The following is a 20,787-nucleotide window of genomic DNA, read 5'->3' on the forward strand; positions in this document are numbered from 1 at the left end:
ATTTGTATTATAGTTCTTTTAAAAAATAGCAAAACAATGGGGTGTCACTGAGATCAACAATGAGAGTGTGATGCAGACTTTTTTCCACAGAAGGGACACAAAAGAAAAAAGATCCCGGAAATAATATGTGATTTAAGTCAAAAAGTAACTATGAATTGCTTTAAAATTTGTCTTTTTTTGGTTCTCATTCAATTTCGTTTATTTAGTCCAAATCTACGGGTAATTTTAGAAAATTTTATTGCAAGAAGCACGTTAACGCATAGCTAGGGATTATGATGGTTGGAGATGGATGACAAATTTGTCACTTCTGCATTAGTAATCAGCTAGTCAGCTTAATTAGTTGCCAATCTTAGCCTTCAGTCAAAAAACTTGTTCTAGATTACAGTTGGCCGGCTAATCAAAAATGAAGAAAGAAGAAATGAAGACTAAGATTTTATTATGTATTAGTAAATTAGTAAGCCAATTGTTTTGGGTTTAATGACATATGTCACATATCTCCTCACGATCAAAGCCTTTGCAGGCGTGTGAGTATGCGAGAAGGTTGATCTTACTTTTTGATATTTTAATAGTTGGGGTACTAAATGTCTTCGTTGAAAACATTAGGAAGTGACAATTGAAATACAAAATTCTTGGTGTAAAAAGTTTATCTTATAAAGATGAACAAAGGGAAGACCTATAGAAACCAAACACACACCAAGAACCGGAAAGAATGAGAACACCTTTAACAAGAAACTATCATTTATGATGATTCAGCGAGTGATTTATTAAAGGCTAAACCTTTTACAAATTCATTGTTGCGCACGCTCCTTTGAAATCTTGTTTTCAATAATGAGTGTCTTTACTCATTAAAATGGCACCTTGTTTCAAATTTCAGCTAAGCCTGCTTGATGAGATGCCTATACTTTAAAATATTTTCTAGGCCTATTAACAAAGAGATTTATATGGAAACAAGAAGCAACATCCTTTTCATGTTTCTAATAAATTTATTATCTATTTGACCCTCTTTTGCTTGAAAGTTTCTGTTTTGGCCACAGCCTATTAGATTGAAGGCTTCTTACTTCTTAGAGGTTCAAATAAAATAAAATAAGAATTCTAATTTGATTGGTGGTGTCATTTTTATTTGTAAAGCAGATAACAACATACCTACTAGAAATCTTTGCTACACCACACCCATAAAATCTTATTGCACAAAAGTTGACAAAGAGAGTCCTCCATTTTGGGTTTGATTATCTTAAAACATGATTACTACATTTGAAGGTGACAACAACCACACGGGTGGTGGAATAGTATTATAGTACAGCTTAATTTGCCATGAAGCTAAAATCCAAGGATGTGACTGATGGCCGGCATGTATGGCATTTTGGGCCTTGGTCTAAACTAAGGTGTATAACAAAATTGACCATTCATAAAGCTCTTTTGCGAAAGAGACAAAGTACTTGTAAGTTCCCCTGTCTTGTCTTAGGAATTTAACAAAGAATAAGGAGCGTAAATGTTCTATCAACTTTGAGTATAGTAGGATGTAGGAAACGTCTTTTAGAATATGGCCATCAAAAACAGATGATGGTAATTGAGTGTGCTTGCCTATTAAAGGAAAACTAATAAATGGCCAATTGGAGATAATATTGGTGTGACTTTTAGATCATGGACATGGTTAAAGTAACACGACGTGTGACGGAGTCAGAAATTTTTTTTTGAAGCCGACCTCAAGACCAAAATGATATTGTATAAACCCATATCACATAATGAAAATATGTGTATTTACACACACACACACACTCATAAGTTTTGTTTATATACTAATTTCCTACGTATAAAATGAATAAGTCACATGATTTCAAGTAGTTTGTAAGTTTATATGTATAACAAAATGAAATATAAATTGAGCACTTTCTTTGTATTTGTTATATGTTTTTAGTTTTATTCATGTATTATGAGATACATGTTACTTTAGTGAAAGTTTTAAATTTTTAAACATTTGAATTTTTACTTCAAAAAATAATTTTATTTTTCACTCACAATGCTAACAAATTTGTGAAATACACTAGATGAGTAACATATAACAATTATTATTATTATTTTATTTATTTATTTATTTATTTGGTAAACATATAACAATTATTTGACCTACAGATAACAAAGCAATACATCAATCAAGATCATTTTAGGAAACTATCATTCCAACCCATTTCTCAAATAGCTCAATTTTCTTTACAATTGACATCTCAGGTAACTTTGCACTCTTTCCTATTCCAAAGATTAAAAAATTAATTGCTAAAATAAAATATCGACCATTCATAAAGCTCTTTAGCGAAAGAGAAAAAGTACTTGTAAGTTCCCCCGTCTTGTCTTAGGAATTTAACAAAGAATAAGGAGCATAATTGTCCTATCAACTTTGGAGTATAGTAGGATGTAGGAAACGTCATTTCGGATATGAGCATCAAAAACAGTTGAGGGTGATTGAGTATGCTTGCCTATTAAAGGAAAGCTAAATGGCCATTTGGACATTGGTGTGACTTTGAGATCATGGACATGGTTAAAGTAACAGAAACATGTGATAGAGCCAGAAATTGTATTTTGGAGCCGACCTCAGGACTAAAATGATACTGTAAAAACTCATATCACATAATGAAAATATTTGTGTTTATACTCGCACATGCTGAGCACTAGTATTAGTAGTGCTAAAAAGCTATATTGCTATTTTTTAGAGCATCCGTAGTAGCTGTTGCTAAAATTATACCATTTTGTCATACCAAAAACTTACTTTATTATTTTACAACATCCCATTTATCAGATGTTCTATCATTAAATTCTATACACTAAAATAATATTTACTACACATTAAAATAATATATTATCTCCTCCCATTATCATTGACAACATCAACGGCATAACCACCAGCCACCAATATCCACTGCCTTAACAACACCTCTACTGCAAACCAAACACCACAATTACTCACCAATATGGCAATATTAGATCAACCCAAATTGCAGCCAAAAAAAAAATAAAAAAAAAAAACCACAAATTGAATAGATTGCAGCAAAAAAACCCAAATTTCAAGCTCACACGGCCAAGCACCACCTTCAACCACCAAATCCACCAACCACTGGCCGCTGTTAAAACCCACCACTGAAGACTAAACCCATAACCCCTGGTGGCAAACTCCATTGGCAACGCCCATTTCGCCGCGGTATATGAAACCAACCCATCAATATAAAAAAACCCGGCACACAACTCAACTCGGAACCCATAACCCCAACCAAATTGATCCTCCCATCCTCCCCAACGGTTACGCACTCAGCCCCACCGTCCTTCACATCAACACAAGACACAGCCCCAACGTGCAGCTCTTTCGCCGGCATCGAGCACTCGGACTCGAGTAAGGCGTTGACGACGATGTATTTGGTTTGTGGGAATCTGTGGATTTGAGGTGGATCTCAAAGAATGGAAGAGAATAGAGCAAAAGGGAAGAGGGAAGAAGAAATAGTATGGGAGAGTGGAGATGGAGGCGATGAATGTGGCTGAAGAAGAAGATGGAAGTGATATTTTAATTCGGATGAGAGAGAAAGATGAATAAAAAAATAATAAATCATATGCCATTGTTTGTCCGTACCATGCCAAAATTGTGAGGGTACTGTACAATGGTGCAAAAGTTTGACACATTTAGCATATCTGATAAAGCTCTGTTTTTGTGTTTGATGTGCCAAATGTGCCAAATATTTGGCATTTGGCACAAGCACCATAAAATACCAAAATGTGGCTACATTGGTGGAGCCAAAGCCATATCTTTTTTGCTCTACAGCTACCATGCATAGTTACTTTTGGCTGTGCATTGTAGCTTATAGGTAAATATATATATATATATATATATATTGTAGGGCCTAAGAATCCGACGATCCCAGCCCACTTCATATTAAGCCCAAGGCCCACGCTGAGGATGAAGAATCGTTTGAGGATGAGCGTAGAAAGCCTAAGTGGCCAAGGGATATCGCCGAGGACAATCCTGTTCTCGGACATCCGAGATCACAGAAAGGAAGGGCAGCACACCACCAAAGGTGGCCTCCCTAAGCACTCCAGGAAAAAGACATGTATGAGGGGCCATCCATGGAAGCATGGTGGAGGAGCAACTCAAGGAGGAACTGTCACTTCCACATTAAATGTGCATAACTAATGTTCTGGCTGCATTAATGGAGAAATGACCCCTAAACAGTGCTGCCTTGGTTGCTGCAACTCACAGGAGGTTTGGTAAGGTGGCTGATGGGACGGGTAGTCAGAGGGAGGCATGGATGATCAACAAGTGGAAGAAAGAGATCGTTGGAGGAAGACTATATAATAGGGAAAAACAAATCAAAAGGGGAGGGGGGATTCATGTAACCATGCTCATTCAATAATTACTACAAAACTTCTCGGATTGAGCTGAGGACAGACTTTCTAAGATAATCTCAGTTCTTCTATGTTTGATGGTGGTGAACATCATATTGACTGTTGTCTATGCGCTAAGGCCTAGTTCTTTAATTCATTCTCTACAAATTCATTGTATTGGGCTAGTTAGGTCTGAGTCAACTTGTCCCTCAGTAAAAGTGCTTAGATCCATTCCCTACAATTGGCGTTGTCTGTGGGAAGAATTTGTGTATTAGTGAGTGCAATAGTCAATCATGGTAGGATCGAGCTACCATCAACAAGGGTCCTTGAAGAGGTTCATTTTAGCAGCCCCCTTAAGTATACGTTTCGAGATACTGACCATGAGGAAAGGATTGCTGAATGGGGCGCAATCCAGGGGGCTTCTGACATCAAGTATACACCCTATGCCTCTAACAAGGGGCTAGTCCTCGTGGGTCTGGTAGCCCGGAAGGAATATATTGATATCCTGGAACCTTTTGATGCGGTTAAACGGAACCTCAGTCAGGCCAGGTCCTCGAACCTCTATTTCGGGAAGATCAACGCACGCTGGCAACATTCTTTGATGATTGTGCAACTAGCGGTATAGAGCACGTGGTTACGATCCTTATTGTTCCTACGTTGTTGGCTTATTTAAAGTTAGTGACTGAGTGCTGCTGTCGATTTCGTTAAAGCCGAAAAGACAATTTTTCGTTACCATCAACAACACCAATTCCAAGTTCCATTGGAGGGAAAAACAACAACACACTCACTCATAAAATAATTGTTTCAGAGAATTGAAAGATTCAGAAAGTAAAGCAAGTAAAAAGTGCAGCCTTTTTATTAAATAAAGGAAAAGTACATCATACACCAAATGGCTTAGGCAGGCTTGTTCTAAAGCTAACTATAGAAATAGAGGCTTAGGCAGGTTTGTCTTAAAGCTAACTAGAGAAAACAAAAAAAAAGGCTGAGGCAGGCTTATTTTAAGGCTACCAACAACAACCGAGCCAGTATGGATGCTGCCGGCGATAAGAAAGGAGAAGAAGCAGAAGCGCCTGATGGCACCATCCCAAGATGTTCCTTTGGTCCTCTCCCAGTTTCATGATAATTAAGCATTGGAGGTGGCAACACCTAGGCATCAACCATTCCGCGATCTTGCAAACCTCCATCGGCGAGTAAACTAGACGCGAATCGCTACTAGTTTTAAGGGCAGGCAAAGACGCATACTGGAGAAGAATGTTATATTTCTCACGAACCTTTCTCCTAACCGCAAAATGTCCTACCATCAAGGTGAGACCCAAATTTTGCCACATTGAAAGTCTGATGCAATTTATGCCCGCTTCAGCCCTTGGTTGAAGAAGGAGGGCCTTCTTCCTTGCTCAGTTGAAAGGTAGGAACACCTTTGGCCTCCGCTTCCTTCGCCTCAACTGCATCGTCTAGGATCTGGGCGGCATTCTTGGTTCCTGAGGAGGGCTTGGCTTCCTTGCCCTCGCCCTTGCCCAGGGCCACCCTATTTCTCTAGGCCTCGATCACAATCTTAGTAAAGTTTTTGGAAGTGCCTAGAGGGTTGAGAACTTAGGGTTCTTGTGGAACTTAATGATTTGTAAAATGTGAGAGAACAATTCCCCCAGAGCGCCTTATATAGAAGGCAAAGGCTGGTGGAAATTAATCCGCATGGAATTCAAAGGAAGAATTGCAACCGATATTAACTCTGACCAATTTCCAAAGAAGCCACCAACTGCTGGATCCGTGTTAATCCACAAAGATATTAATGAGGGTGTGCCTCACGTACCGAAACGTTAAGTACGCAACTTGAACGGCCAAAAGACGCCTCGTAATCAGAAGTGGTGAAAAATTGGTGCGAGGGGGCTACTGTCACATGTGAGGAAGAATGCCAAACCATCCTTGTCCAGGTCAATGTTAGGCTAAGGGCCCAGTCTGAGGAAGAACCCTTTCTCGGCAAGGCAAGGCCAAGACTGTTATCACTTCAGAAGCAAAATTTCCAATGTTGAGGACAAGTTCCTTCACTCCAAGCAATAACGATTAAGTACTAGACAGAACCAAGGTCTTGCATGGTCCTCGAACTCAAATCTATGGGGAAACTAGTTATTTCAGAAAATTAAGTACTAGACAGAACCAAGGTCTTGCATGGTCCTCAGACTCAAACCTATGGGGAAACTAGTTACTTCAGAAGACTAAGTACTAGATAAAACTAAGGTCTTGCATGGTCCTCGAACTCAAACCTGTGGGGAAACTAGCAACTTTCAACAAAACGGAGCGTGAGCATTCACCTAAGTTGCAAGCGCAACCAGAGGGGAGTCTGCTGCCTCGGATCACTTGCCCCGGCCTACTTTGATAAAAAGTGAAACGAAAGCGAGCCCATGAACATCACTTAAATTGCTTCAAGGTACATACAAAGTATCCCCCTTACAACATTGCTGAAAGCATTACTCATCTTTCCTTTGCATTTAGTGCTGAAACGATCTCTTAGGCTCAACAAGTTTATGAAAGGCATATGTTTGTATTAAGTGTACATTGTGAACCAGAATCCTTTGTGATTCATCTAAAGGGGAAATCAATTGCATTGCTGAGACTGTTCAATTTTCGGTTAAAACCTGAAGGCAAAATTTACATCATGGGTCCATCGTTTTCAATTATCCAAGTACTATTGGCACACCACTAGGATTAACTTAAACAAACAAACAAACAAAAAAAACAAAAAACAAAAAACAAAATAAAATGAAAAGAAAGTAAGATTATAAAGGCCCAAGTCGTCAAAATAGGATAGCCCGTCGAGAGGGCTTATTTCTTCAACTTGATAGACAGCCTGTCCTTGGGGGTCTGACGAGAGGCTGCATCTAATGCCTTGGGATCCTGGCTCAGAGGGGCAGTTTTGGGGAGCTCTTTCTCGGCAGGAGGAGCCTGAGAGTCAGCAGGTGTGGCCTGAGAGTCAGCAGGTATGGCTTGGGAGTCAGTAAGAGGCTTTACCACATCTTGGGGCGCTTCTTCATTACTGGTTTCTTCTTTCTCCAACGCCCTTTGGTGCTCGGTCTCTTCGGAAGGCTTATCAGTTGAAGTTGGGTCCTTGACAGCACCAGCCTGGCCTTCGTCTGTCACTTTAGAGGCGGTGCCAGCTTCAGAGTTGGCAGAGGCAACCTCACGAATGGCAAGGGGGGTAGTACACTTTTTCGGCCTTCCTAAGCTCAGACAAGGCCTCAACACCAGCTTGGTTGAGGGCCTCATTCCAAGTTTGGAAGCAGTAGAGTCTGCATACCTCGGGTACTTGAGCCTTGAGATTAGCCTCGGTCTTAGCCACTCCCACAGTAAACGCCTCCTCCTCCGCTTGCTCCATAGAGCTTTCAGCATCTGTCCTCGCAAACTCAGCCTCTACTTTAGCCCTTAAGGCCTCGTCTTTAGCCCACTCGACGACACCTTTGGCTCCCTCTACCTCCGCTAGTTTCTTCTTTAGGTTAGCAATATGCTTGTTGGCAATCTACAACTGACCCTCAACTTCCAGCAAACGCCTTGTTTGGTCCTCAGCCTATTTTTTAGCGCCAGCTAAGCCGGATACTGCGCTGTCTCTGGCCCTCGTCATCTCTTTCAGCTCCTCCCTTGCCTTCTTAAGATCAGTCTCAGATTTCTTAAAGGTATTCACGACATCCAAGTACTTGTCGCACTTCTGATCCAGGGCCCTACTCTAGTTATTGGCCTCCTCCTCCAGCTTAAAGGTGGCCTGGACAGCCTGCCAACTGAAACAAGCACACAGTAAGTTGGGAACTAAGGAATAAAATTCAACAAAGGCACAAGTGTTAGAGGTCTTACCATACCCAGGTACCTCTTAAGGCTAAGGACAGCCTCTTGCCTTCTCAAGCCCCCCAGCTCGGCCATGTCGATAGGGAGTAGTAGGGATCTCTCCAGGGCATTAGCTACGTAAGCGCCCTCGCCCCCTCGGAAGTCCCTAAGGAAGGCGTCATCCATCAAGGGCTCCCCATGAAGCATGGTGGCAGGTAGCCAGGCTTGGGGCTCAGACTGCCAGGCGACCTCCTTTTCCTTGCCCTGATGCCCGATCCTCAGCTACTTGGAAGGTCGGCGAGCTTTATCTTCCTCTTGGGAGGAACGAGATCTCCCCCCGTCCACTGGGTCTTTGCCTTTGGAGGGCCTCTTCCTCTTTGGATTGGTGGACTCGAGCCAAGGATTTGGGGTCGGCTGAGCAGAGGACGACCTAGTCTGCACAGGTAAAGACTTATATGGGGGAGGAGGAAACTTGGGTGGAGGAGGAGGAAGCTTGGATTGCTACTTCCCTGGCACATCCTTCACTGGCTAGCCCTCGATCAGGTCAAACAGACTGATTTGAGGTTTCTTCTTGAAACCCATCTTTGCCTGAGAAGAAATCCCTTCTGACAAGATATTCGCTTTAGTCAAGTTGGGGTCGCCTAGGTCACCAGAAGGGTCCTTGGGTGGATTGACTATTTCGAAAACACCAAATTCGTCCTCCGACGGACCCAAATCAGCAACTTCCTCCTCTCTCTCTGCACTTTCTCCCTCAACCTCCGCAGCCTGATGGGATGAAGAAGGGCCTAACAACAGAACACCCTATGGGACAGGGGATCTTTCGGGGAACTAGAACTCATGTTCAGTTACGGTGATCTTGTGGAGCCAAGGATCTTTGGCTCTGATCACGTATTTCAGAGCAGAAAATGATTTCTGTAGGGGATTGTACCTTAGAATCTTGTGGGCTGCTCTGACCTGGTTGTCCGCCTTGTTCACGAAGACCTCCACCCTGAGAACGGCTTGCAAATCCTCCCAGTTGACCAAATGGAAGTGTCGTTCAAAGGCGTGTGGATCTGCCAAAAGAAAGCACATTAATATTAATGATCGGACAATGCAAATTGTGAAAGCATAACAGATTAACCCTCATCTACTCCGAGTACCCCACCTGGCTCCCATCTACTGTCGGGCAAGGGAGGCCGTCGTGCCACTTCCTGGACACGATGAGAAAATCCTTATTTAACCCCTTGCTGGACTCAGGGAGGTACTAAATAAGCCGAACCTTATTGTTCCTTGTCTTCATGTAGTAAGACTTGCCCTTTAAGTGTTGGAGGTTATAGCACCAATTTACGTCGTGATGGGTTAACCTCAATCCCATCTTCTTGTTTAAGGCATCCACGCAACCCAAGATCCTGAATATGTTAGTGGCGTACTGGGTAGTAGCTAATCGGAAGTGCCTAAGGTAGTCCCTCATCACTGGCCCCATAGGGATTCTTATACCGCCTTCAAGGAAAGCGATTATGAGAATCACTACCTCACCCACCTCCCTCTTGATATACCAATCCCCCTCTTCATAGTGCCTTAGACCCACGTTACTAGGTATCCTATAATCGACGATGAATTTCTCCATCGCCTCCTCAGATTCAACCAATTTATTAAAGCTACCCATCCTAAAGAGTGGCTAAGAGACTCAGGAAAGAGCGAAAGAAAGAGAGGAATAAGGGGAAAAGAAAACTAGAAAGGGAAAGAAACACGAGATAGAGTAAGAAGAAAACTTACGGAAATGAGGAAAGGCGCTCAGGACAGGCTTTTTAGACTATGAAGAGACGCGAGTTGGGTTGGAGACTTGACCGAATTCGGGTGTGTGCGTAAGAACTCTTGAATGCAAAAGTAAAGAGGCAAATCGGTTCAAATGGGTATTTATACCCTCAATCAAAAAAAATTATGCGGGGTTTCCCACCCATAAAGGCAAAAAGAAATCCTCACCGTTAGATTACCATTACACCGTCGAACGTAGGGAGTATAGAGCCGCTAGAATTTAATATGGGTGCATGCCGTATATCGAAGTGCTAGAAACGAGCATTAGACAGGTAAAAAGACTCTAGCACTGACGTAGGATAAGACTAGACAAGCCACGACAAAGGCCTGAGGACATTAAAATCCTCCTCCCTGTTTGAGGATTCGGACAGCAGGATTTTGAGGGGCTATTGTGGGGCTCAAGAATTTGACGATCCTAGCCCACTTCATATTAAGCCCAAGGCCCACGCCAAGGATGAAGAATCGTCCAAGGATGAGCATAGAAAGCCCAAGTGGCCAAGAGATATTGCTGAGGATGATCCTGTTCTTGGACATTCGAGACCACAGAAAGGAAGGGCAGCACGCCACTAAAGGCGGCCTCCCTAAGCACTCTAGGAAAAAGACAAGTATGAGGGGTCATCCATGGAAGCATGGTGAAGGAGCAATTCAAGGAGGAACTGTCATCTCCACATTAAATGCGCACAACTAATGTTCTGGTCGCATTAATGGAGAAATAACCCCTAAACAGTGCTGCTTTGGTTGCAACAACTCACAGGAGGTTTGGTAAGGTGGCTGATGGGACGAGTAGTCAGAGAGAGGCATGGATGATCAACAAGTTGAAGAAAGAGATCGTTGGAGGAGGACTATATAATAGGGAAAAACAGATTAAAAGGGGGGGGGGGGATTCATGTGCTCATTCAATAATTACTACAAAGCTCCTCGGATTGAGTCGAGGACAGACTTTCTAAGATAATCTCAGTTCGTCTATGTTTGATGGTGGTGAACATCATATTGACCATTGTCCATGCGCTAAGGCCTAGTTCTTTAACCCATTCTCTACAAATTCATTGTATTGGGCTAGTTGGGTCTGAGTCCACTCGTCCCTCAGTAGAAGTGCTTAGACCCAGTCCCTACATATATTATTATTATTATTATTATTATTAAATTGTTGTGTTCACACTGCTTTTTAATTAATTTTTTATATTATTTCAATAAAAAAAAAAATCTATTGATGTTGACTATATTGAAAAGTGAGAAGGTAAAATAGAAAAACTTTTTATGTTTACTTGAAAAGGTGAGCAAAACTTTTTATGTTTTGTGAGACAACTAAGCTAAGTATAGGAAAAAAGTTTTGATTTAATTTCTAATTTAGATGTTTTAACACCATAAATTTTATTTATATACTAATTTCTTTCATATAAAATGAATAAGTCACATGTTTTCAAGTAGTTGAAAGATCTATAAGTTATATATATATATATATATATAAACGAACTTAAATTGAGCATTTACGTTGTATTTGTAATATATTTTTAGTTTTATTCATGCATTATGAGATACTTGTTGCTTTAGTGAAACTTTTAAAATTGTAAACATTTGAATTTTTACTTTAAAAAAATAATATTACTTATTACTCATAATACTAACAAATTTGTGGAATACACTAGATGCTTAGCATATATAACAATTATTTGACCTATAAATAACAAAGCAATACATCAATCAAGAATCATTTTAGGAAACTATCATTCCAACCAATTTCTCAAACAACTTGATTTTCTTTACAATTGACGTCTTGTGTAACTTTACACTCTTTCTTATTCCGAAGATCAAAAAATTAATTACTAAAAAAAAGGGAAAAAAAAGTTGAAGAAAAAAAGAAACTTAAGTACTCAAGAAAAATAATAATATCAAATAATTAAGCATATTAAATAGCCCAAAAAGTGAATGATTGGAACTAGATGAACAAAACTTAAACCTCTTATAGACAATATTTTATTACTCATACCTAATTGGTGTTTTATTTTAGATTTGATAATGAACAGTTATGTATTATTTTCATAAAAATAATGAATTTGAGTGGGATTTTTTATACCACTTGTATAAGTTATTTACAATTTTGTTATTTTGATGAGATACTATAATTTTGTCGCCTTTCTTAAGTTCCATAAAATATTAGTGTTTTTTTAGGAGGACCCAATTCATAATTTTTAGGAGATAAAACTATTAAAAATTTTAATTCTTTAACCAAAGAAACATAATGAGCTCTGTCTGTGTGTGTGCGTGAACATAGATGCTTTTATTAACTAATGTTCAGTGATCACTCACAATGTGAAGAATACCCACACGTGATTGGAATTCAAGGTCCAGTTTCAACTTTCAAGTATGAATTTATAACATTATAATTACATTTTATAAATCACAATGGTCTAGATTCTAGAATTTGTGCACATTGGTGGTTTGGGCGAAGTGGTTATGCGGGGAAAAACTGTTAACAAAGTTTAATTAAGGCACTAACTTATCCTTAAATAAATAAATTTGACTGGATTATCAAAATAAATAAATTTGACTGATCCTATCAAAATAAAATAAATTTGAGTTAAAAAATCTTAGAAGGCATTCTTGAACACGGCACTCAACTTATTTATTAAACATGTGAATCATTAATTGGTAGTAAGGTTTATTTCTTTATTTATTTTTTAGGGGCTGTACTTTTTTTTTTTGCTGAGAAGGGGATTGTAATTTATAGATAGTAGATAACATCCTTGTGGTATATTTTTAAAATATGAAGCTATAGTATGTTTTATTTCCATGACACTTACCTCCTTGTGATTAGCTTTATGAAGTATTTAATCATAGGCATAGCCAAATAGCAATGGCGCGGTATTTACCAACATCACTTATTGTGAAATAATTGAACGGAAAGACCGTTCTATTTTAAAGTTTATGTTGTTTGAATAGATATAAATCCAGATAAGGATTGAAAAAAAAAACGGCTTTTTTAAGTGATAATGACATTTGCACATCATCAGATTCCTTTAAAGTTAATAGATGTGTCTCACGAAATTAACCAAAAGATAGACAATTAATGTCCCAAAGAAAACTCAAAATAGTTCTGTAGCTTTTATTATTATTTTTGATTGAATAGTTCTTTAGTTTAAGAGTATAGTATATACATGGATTGTATGTGTAGTTTCACACCTTCTTCTTTTTTCGGCTTTTGATTACATAAACCTGAAAAGGTCTAGGATGGACCACGACTATAAGATCGTGGATCTCGTGTTAAAATCGGGTTAGGCACATAGTCATTGCCTACTCAATTTCTTTAATTGTTCAGACTTTGCCTTTGACTAAATGGCTTAAACCTCTCTTAAGTCTTGAATTTAGTTTTAAAAAAACTAATACTGTGTTTCCTCCTTTATGACTATTATGAGTGTTAGCTAAAAGTTGTGAGAATTTTGTAGGAATATGAACATATTATGGCAATTACTCTGAACGTCCTCTCTTTTTAACTTTTTAGAGAAGGATCATTCATGTAATAATAATTATAACAAATATTTTTTTTTCTTTTTACAAAAAAGAAAAAAAAAGAAAAAAAAAATCCCCAGAAAGATCAATAGCTTAAAATTCCTGATTTAAGTCATATTTCCAAAAAAAAAAAAAAAAACCAACAACAACAACAACTTAAGAACTTGATATCAAAATTCCTGATTTATTAAGCCATACTTAAATTTTTTTTTAAAAAAATTTACTACTATAGTGTTAAGGTCCTTATAGCCCGATGCTCAAAGTTATCAAATTCAGTGTTTTACCTAGTAACCAAATCCACCAAGATGTATATTGCCATATTGTGCATTGCATGAGAAGGTATCTCTTGTATCCATTGTATGTAGTGGATCTCTTATAATATGTGCGACTCATTAGTGTGTGGAGTCCACATGTTGTGAGAGGGCCAGCTGCATATATATATATATATATATATATAAATTAAAAAAAAAAAAATCTATCATGTATTGGAAATATATATCCACCATTTCACATGGGGTGGATCCCACATTTGTGAGAAAATAGATACATTTAATATCACATCGCATATACTAGGAACAAAATAGAAAATCCTTTTTGGATCTATATTACCGTTTTTGCTAGTTCATCAATTAGGAAAATGAACATACAGAATACCTTCTTACATGGCACTTTATTGAAAAAAGAAATTTCATGACAGAGAATTAAGAATACAAGAAAAATTATTTAATAAAACGGTCTTATAATTATAAGACAGTCCTCTCACAACCTATATGAGTTTTATGTATGTGTGCCTTACATGCTATGAAAGAGAGATCTCATAAGATATCTTCCATTTTTTTTTTCAAATCAAGTTCCATGAGCTTGGTTTTCAAGATTGAGCAACAAGTTAGTGGCACTTGGTTTCAATGGGCATTGTTTGAATACCTCTCTTCGTATTTACAAAAATGAACTATTCATGATGTACATTTTGATATATGTCATTATATATGTATATCTTCTTCTTCTTCTTCTTTTTCTTTTTTATCTTTTTTTTTTGGGTAATAAAATTTATTAACATATTTGACTCTCTTCCTCTATGAAGTTTATTGTAGTCTAGATCCTCTTAATTTGAATGCTTATTATATTAGCATGACGATTTAACAGAAACCAATTTGATTAGTTGGATTAATCTTATGAAGGTGTTAGGAGCAGTGAAAACAACATCCCAACAAGAACTAGGCTAGCTCACCCATAAAATCAGAAATTACACAATAGTTGACATGTTGAATTAGAGAGTATATGGTCCTTCATTTTGACTTTGATTTGTTCTTTGTTTTTTTTTTAAAACAGACTTTGATTTGTTCTTAAAACGTGACTATTACACATTTGAGTGTGACAACCTTGTGTGTGTGATGGACTAAGCTACCTTTGCCGTGAAGACAAATCCAAGAATGAGACTTGATGAAAGACACGTGTGTCTAAACTCAACAAACCCTATTTGTCTTTGCTCAACATTTTTTGCAAAGGCAATTAGGAAAGAAGACCAATTTAGCTAGAGATTCCCTATCTTGTCTTTGGGGATAAACAATAGGAGAAAATGAGTGCAACAACTCTTGGAAGAAAACATCATTTTCCTTTGACCATTAGAGGATTTTAATTACACAAAATAATTAAAAGACACGATAAAATAGAATTTCTCATGTCTTTTTCTTACTAAACTTTGTGTTAACTTTTGTTAGGTACTTTTGCCATGTTTTATTATGGTGCTATTTGTATTATTCTGAACCCTATAAGTTAACTCATATATGAACAAATAAGATATGTGATATTGACTAGTTCGTTTTGATTCACAATGATATTTTGGGGCCATTGGTGTGTACTTGCATAAATATTGATGGATTTCTTTTTTTCTTTTTTTGAGAATCATTTTCACCAATGATCAAGATTTTTTTTACACCTAGCTAATATAAATATGAATTGAGTGTTATTTGCTATACTATTATAGTTTGCTTGAGAGGGGAAAACGAATGAAATGTATTGTAATGAATTGTTTTTAAAGTATATTCCATATATTCCCCTATTTGGAAGATTTTTTGGAAGTTTAATAGTAAGAAATTAAATTACTATGAGGGAAGGTGAGCATTCCTTCAAAAAGTGGAGGAACACTTATTCCTTTTCTAAGAAGGGGAAAAAGGGGTAGAAGTTGAAAGAATGATATAATAGTAAAATTATATATTATTTCCTTTCCATTCCTTTTTGTATAAACTTCCAAACACTCTAGAGAAAATACATCATGTGTTTCACTCCATTCCATTTTTAAGAAAAAGACTCCCAAACACAGTCTTAATTGAGTGATACCAATGTTGTGTTCTTTTTTATTTTTCTAACTCTATAAATAATATTAATGTGAGTGCATGCGTACGTGATGATAAAAAAGAAACCCTAAAAATCTACTTAATTGGTTTGATACAAAACCCTCCTAGCTAGGAGAAACATCTGTTATATATATATATATATATATCCCCAATAGAGTATTGGGGAAGTTGCGACCGAGGATCAGGAATGCCACAAGACATGGCAAGTCCTCCGGCGGACTTTTTGAAATCGAGCCCTTAGGCCTGACGCAGACCTTTTGATTTACTTATTGATTTTAATTTGCTCATTGAATTGAGGAGGCTAGTATACGGCGTAGGATGAATTTGTTTGTCTTCTCTTTTACCTCATTTTGTTTCTTGCCTCGTGGCTTTTGTAAGGGAATTGCATACTTTTTGAATTTGAATACATAATACTTCTCTTCCAACTAATGTATTTTCTTTTCTTTTGTTCACTTTACTATTGTACTCTTCTCAATATTCGTACTTTATGCTGGAGTTTGCTCCATGAAACACCTGTTATCCTTCGAATATAAATCTAAATGACGCAGTATGGCTTAATTCTAAGTAACGCTCTAGTTTTATCTAGTACTTATGTTTCTCTATAGATAGGTTTGAGTCTGAGGACCATGCAACACTCTGGCTTCCTAGTAATTTTTTTTCTGAAGTATCTAGTTTCCCATAGGTTTGGGTCCGAGGACCATGCAAACCTTGGCTCTGTCTACCACTTCAATTTTTCTGTAAGTATTAGATATAATCGGTGTGTGTAGTTTTACCATAGGTTTGGGTCCGAGGACCATGCAATACCTTGGCTCTGTCTACCACTTCAATTTTTTCTGTAAGTATTAGATATAATCGGTGTGTGTAGTTTACCATAGGTTTGGGTCCGAGGACCATGCAATACCTTGGCTCTGTCTACCACTTCAATTTTTTCTGTAAGTATTAGATATAATCGGTGTGTGTAGTTTTACCATAGGTTTGGGTCCGAGGACCATGCAATACCTTGGCTCTGTCTACCACTTCAATTTTTCTGTAAGTATTAGATATAATCGGTGTGTGTAGTTTTACCATAGGTTTGGGTCCGAGGACCATGCAATACCTTGGCTCTGTCTACCACTTCAATTTTTTTTGTAAGTATTAGATATAATCGGTGTGTGTAGTTTTACCATAGGTTTGGGTCCGAACCATGCAATACCTTGGCTCTGTCTACCACTTCAATTTTGTAAATATCTAGTTTCACCATAGGTTTGTCCTCAGATCGCTTTACTGGATATGATTATTCTTTGCGTCAGATTACAGTCTTAACACGTGGCATAGATCTCACCTCTAACTTGAGGCCCCATCTTCTTTATTTAAGAAGCGCCCCCTGTCTGTTCTGTTCCGCGCTCAACGCTCCGATGCGCGAAACGCGCCTTTATTAATGCCCTCGTAAATTGACACGAGTCCAACCGTCCTTGGCCTCCTTGGAAATTGGGGACTTCATTACTGATCCCGCTGATAATACCCTTTTCGAATTCTGCATGAATTAATTCTCACCAAACTCCCATCCCCTATATAAAGTAAGTAGATGGTTACTTCATAACCCATGAACCTCTCAACACAAACAGAGCAAAACACCTTCTTCCAACTTCACATGCCCTTTTAACAACCCCGCCGGAATTGTCGCCGGGACTAAAAAAAAACCGGTATGGCCGCAGCCCCCACTGGGCTTTCGGTGCGGCAGAGTCTAGGCGTAACCCTGATGGTACCCTTCGAGGTATCCCAGAGGGACGTTGTTAGAGAACCTCACGTCTTTCCTCGAGCACACCCCCGACGAGGAAGGCGCACGAATTCACCTCATGGGCAGTGCTCGAGTGTTGCCGTCTCCAACGGCAACATTTGAGAGAAATGGAGAGAATCGAGGGAACATCATGGGGGAGGGTCCCCCAAGCCCCTGCGTCTGCTCCTCTCTTTGTTCCAGCTCTGCCCAGCCGAGGAGGGAGTGGTTGGGGGCCTGAGGGCATGATTGTCCTTCACCTCCTCCACCGTGTGTCAAGCTCTCCCATTCTCTTGGTGCCAAATAAAAGCACGAGTTGACACTTCCCTCCGGCTAGTTTTCTCTTGGGCGGCCCCACCTGGGCCTCTGATTGTAGGAGTAGCTAGGAATAGCAGGTGGCTATTAGCTCGTAAATTTACTTGTAAAACAGGCCTACCTGAGCCTCTGATTGTAATATGTAATTTTTCTATGTATGAATTAATAATATCAAGATCTTTCGTTTTTCTCTTTCGTTTTTTTTTTTTTTTTTTTTTTTTGTTTTGTTTTTTTTTTTGTTTTTTTTNCATCTGTTATATATATATATATATATTAAATAACATGACAAAAGTAAATATTCTCACATTATTTCAAACAGGAAAAAAAAAAAAAACATATGGACACTGCACGCTTGAGACTTGTTTTAGACAATGGTACAAATAGGACCATTGAAACTTGCAGAAGAAAAATTTGAAGGAAATTGATAAGAAAAAGGGAAATCAAGAAAAGGAAGCTTCGTCTTTGAATGATGAAACCAAAGATAGGGAATTTATTATTAGTAAATGAAGTTTCGATCACCTGCTGAGTAGGATGTTGTCATTCTAATCTCTCTAATTGGATTAATTATAACATCTTTTGACTTAATTTACCAATTCCCCAAAACCATTCAGTGTCTCCTGGGTTTTATTTTCCCGGAAAAGAAAAAAGAAAATCTTAGATATGACATATGAGCACACGTGCAAGCTCATTTGCTTCATCTAAGATAGGGAGACCCCACTTGATAAAAAATGTTGGGAAAACCTATAAAATATATATATATATATATATATTGGTTTGTTATAAAGTCTTAATCATGAATTTATTTTATTTTTTCATCGCTTTCTTTAAAGCATGCATGTAAGAACAAGGTTTCTATCTAAATTAGTTTGGAGAGAAACTTTCCAAATTACTCCTATTGCTGGATTACGTGTTCTTTATATTTTTAACCGTATGTCAGATTTTGTTTAAATCTGATATTATTTACTATTCAATCAATAAACTTATTTTTTATGCATAATTTTAGATTACAAAAACTTGAAATTTAAATATTTGATTGATGACATAGTTATTGATCTTTGACCTTCTTAAAATTTTGCAAGAATGGAGAATATAATAAAAACATGCAATTTAACGGTTAAATTTTCAATATTCATATTTAATAAAAAAAAAAATATATATATATATATATATAGGAAGACTTTGAAGAGTTTCGAGAAGCATTTTCCTACTTGTAAATGAGGTCCCAACAAATCCTATTAGAGACCTATGTACACCACCATGATGCTTGGATGAGCAAAGAGAAGCTTGTTTCCTTTATTTTGTACTTAATCTATGATTTTTAATTTTGATTGTGGATTTTTTATTATTTTTTTATAATAGATACAATAGAGATCCAACTTATGGCGTCTGCTTACAAATTGCTTTTTTGTATAGGTGGAAATTAAACCATAATTCTCTTATTCAACGACAAGAAACTTTATTAGTTGATCTAATTTAAAATTTTTTTATTGAGTATTGGGATAGCAAACCATCAGCACTTTATATAAATCAGTTACACATGACAAAAGTGTGGTGTTGAATTGTAAAACATTTGTATTTTACTTTTCAAAACTTGGATATACAAATATTCTATTCTAAAATAAAGGGGTAAAAAAAACAGTAAACTTTGATTTTTCACCATTTTAGGGGCTGCAGGAGATTCTGATTATGACAAAATTGGCTTGATCATGAATCCGGAGATGATGTTAATTGCTGGAAATGTGAGTATGACATTATTTTGGGTTTTGCTTTTACAATAATATTGACAGGTTAGCTAAAAGTCCCAATCTAAATTGAGATCACTTTTCAAGCTCTATACCCTTTTTTTACAATAAATACTTAGAACTTAGAACTCTTATCTTATTCAATCTACTGTAAAACAAATACTTAGAATTTGGAACATTATCCTTTTCAATCTACCGTAAAACAAACACTAAGTACTTAGAACACTTACCTGGTGCGCCGGCCAGCACCCTAATCCTTCCCACAGACGGCGCCAATTGTAGGGACCCAATTTGAATTGCGTGTTGGATTTCAGCCCAATAAGCCCAAACAATAAATTTATAGAGAATGGGTTGACAGGCTTAGGTGCTGGCCGTCGATCACCACGCTCAAACTTTTTCTTATAAAAAAGGCTAAGTGTTTCCTTACAAATAGGGGAATGCTCCTCGGCCATAGGTCGAGGAGGCCTTCAGGCTTTTTTTCCCCCCCCCCTCTTTCTGGCTTTACTAGCTCTTCTTTTATAGTTTTCATCTTCCTATCTCCTGCTTCCATCTGTTGATCGTCTATTTGCTTTTCTTCTGGTTGTCCGTCCCATCAGAGGCCTTATCGGCACTCAAATGGCTCACTCTAACCAACGTTATCCTGCCAAGGGGTTACCTCCCCATTAATGCGGCCAGGGGGGTTGGTTGAGTGCATTCAATGCGATAGTGACAGCTTACTTTGGGGTTAACCTCTCCCCAAAATCACCTTTGTCAGGCCGAGGACAAGGTATCCTCGGCGTGGATCCAGGAGAATAAGCTTCCCCCCCTTCTCCTCAGGAATAGCTTGCGATCCTCGGCATGGGCCTTGGGCCTGCTATATGATGGGCCGAGGCTATCAGGCCCACGGACCCCACAGCTGATATAACAAATGGCTGAAATAAAAAATTAGTTTATGACAATACAAAAAACTAATTTTTATATTGGTCATTTATCATGTCACCAATTTCCATCAAAGGGATAAACGACAAAGACTAAATTGACATGATACTGAAATATTAGAAATCAAATTAATATAATTGAAAGGTTATGGACCAAATTGAAATATGGTATAAAAGATAGAGACTAAATATGTTATTTATTTATTTATTTTTTTCCTTATTCTAAGAACAAGGAC

This window comes from Quercus suber, unplaced genomic scaffold (genome assembly GCF_002906115.3).
Source record: "Quercus suber isolate HL8 unplaced genomic scaffold, Cork oak 2.0 scaffold_365, whole genome shotgun sequence".
Lineage (NCBI taxonomy): Eukaryota > Viridiplantae > Streptophyta > Magnoliopsida > Fagales > Fagaceae > Quercus > Quercus suber.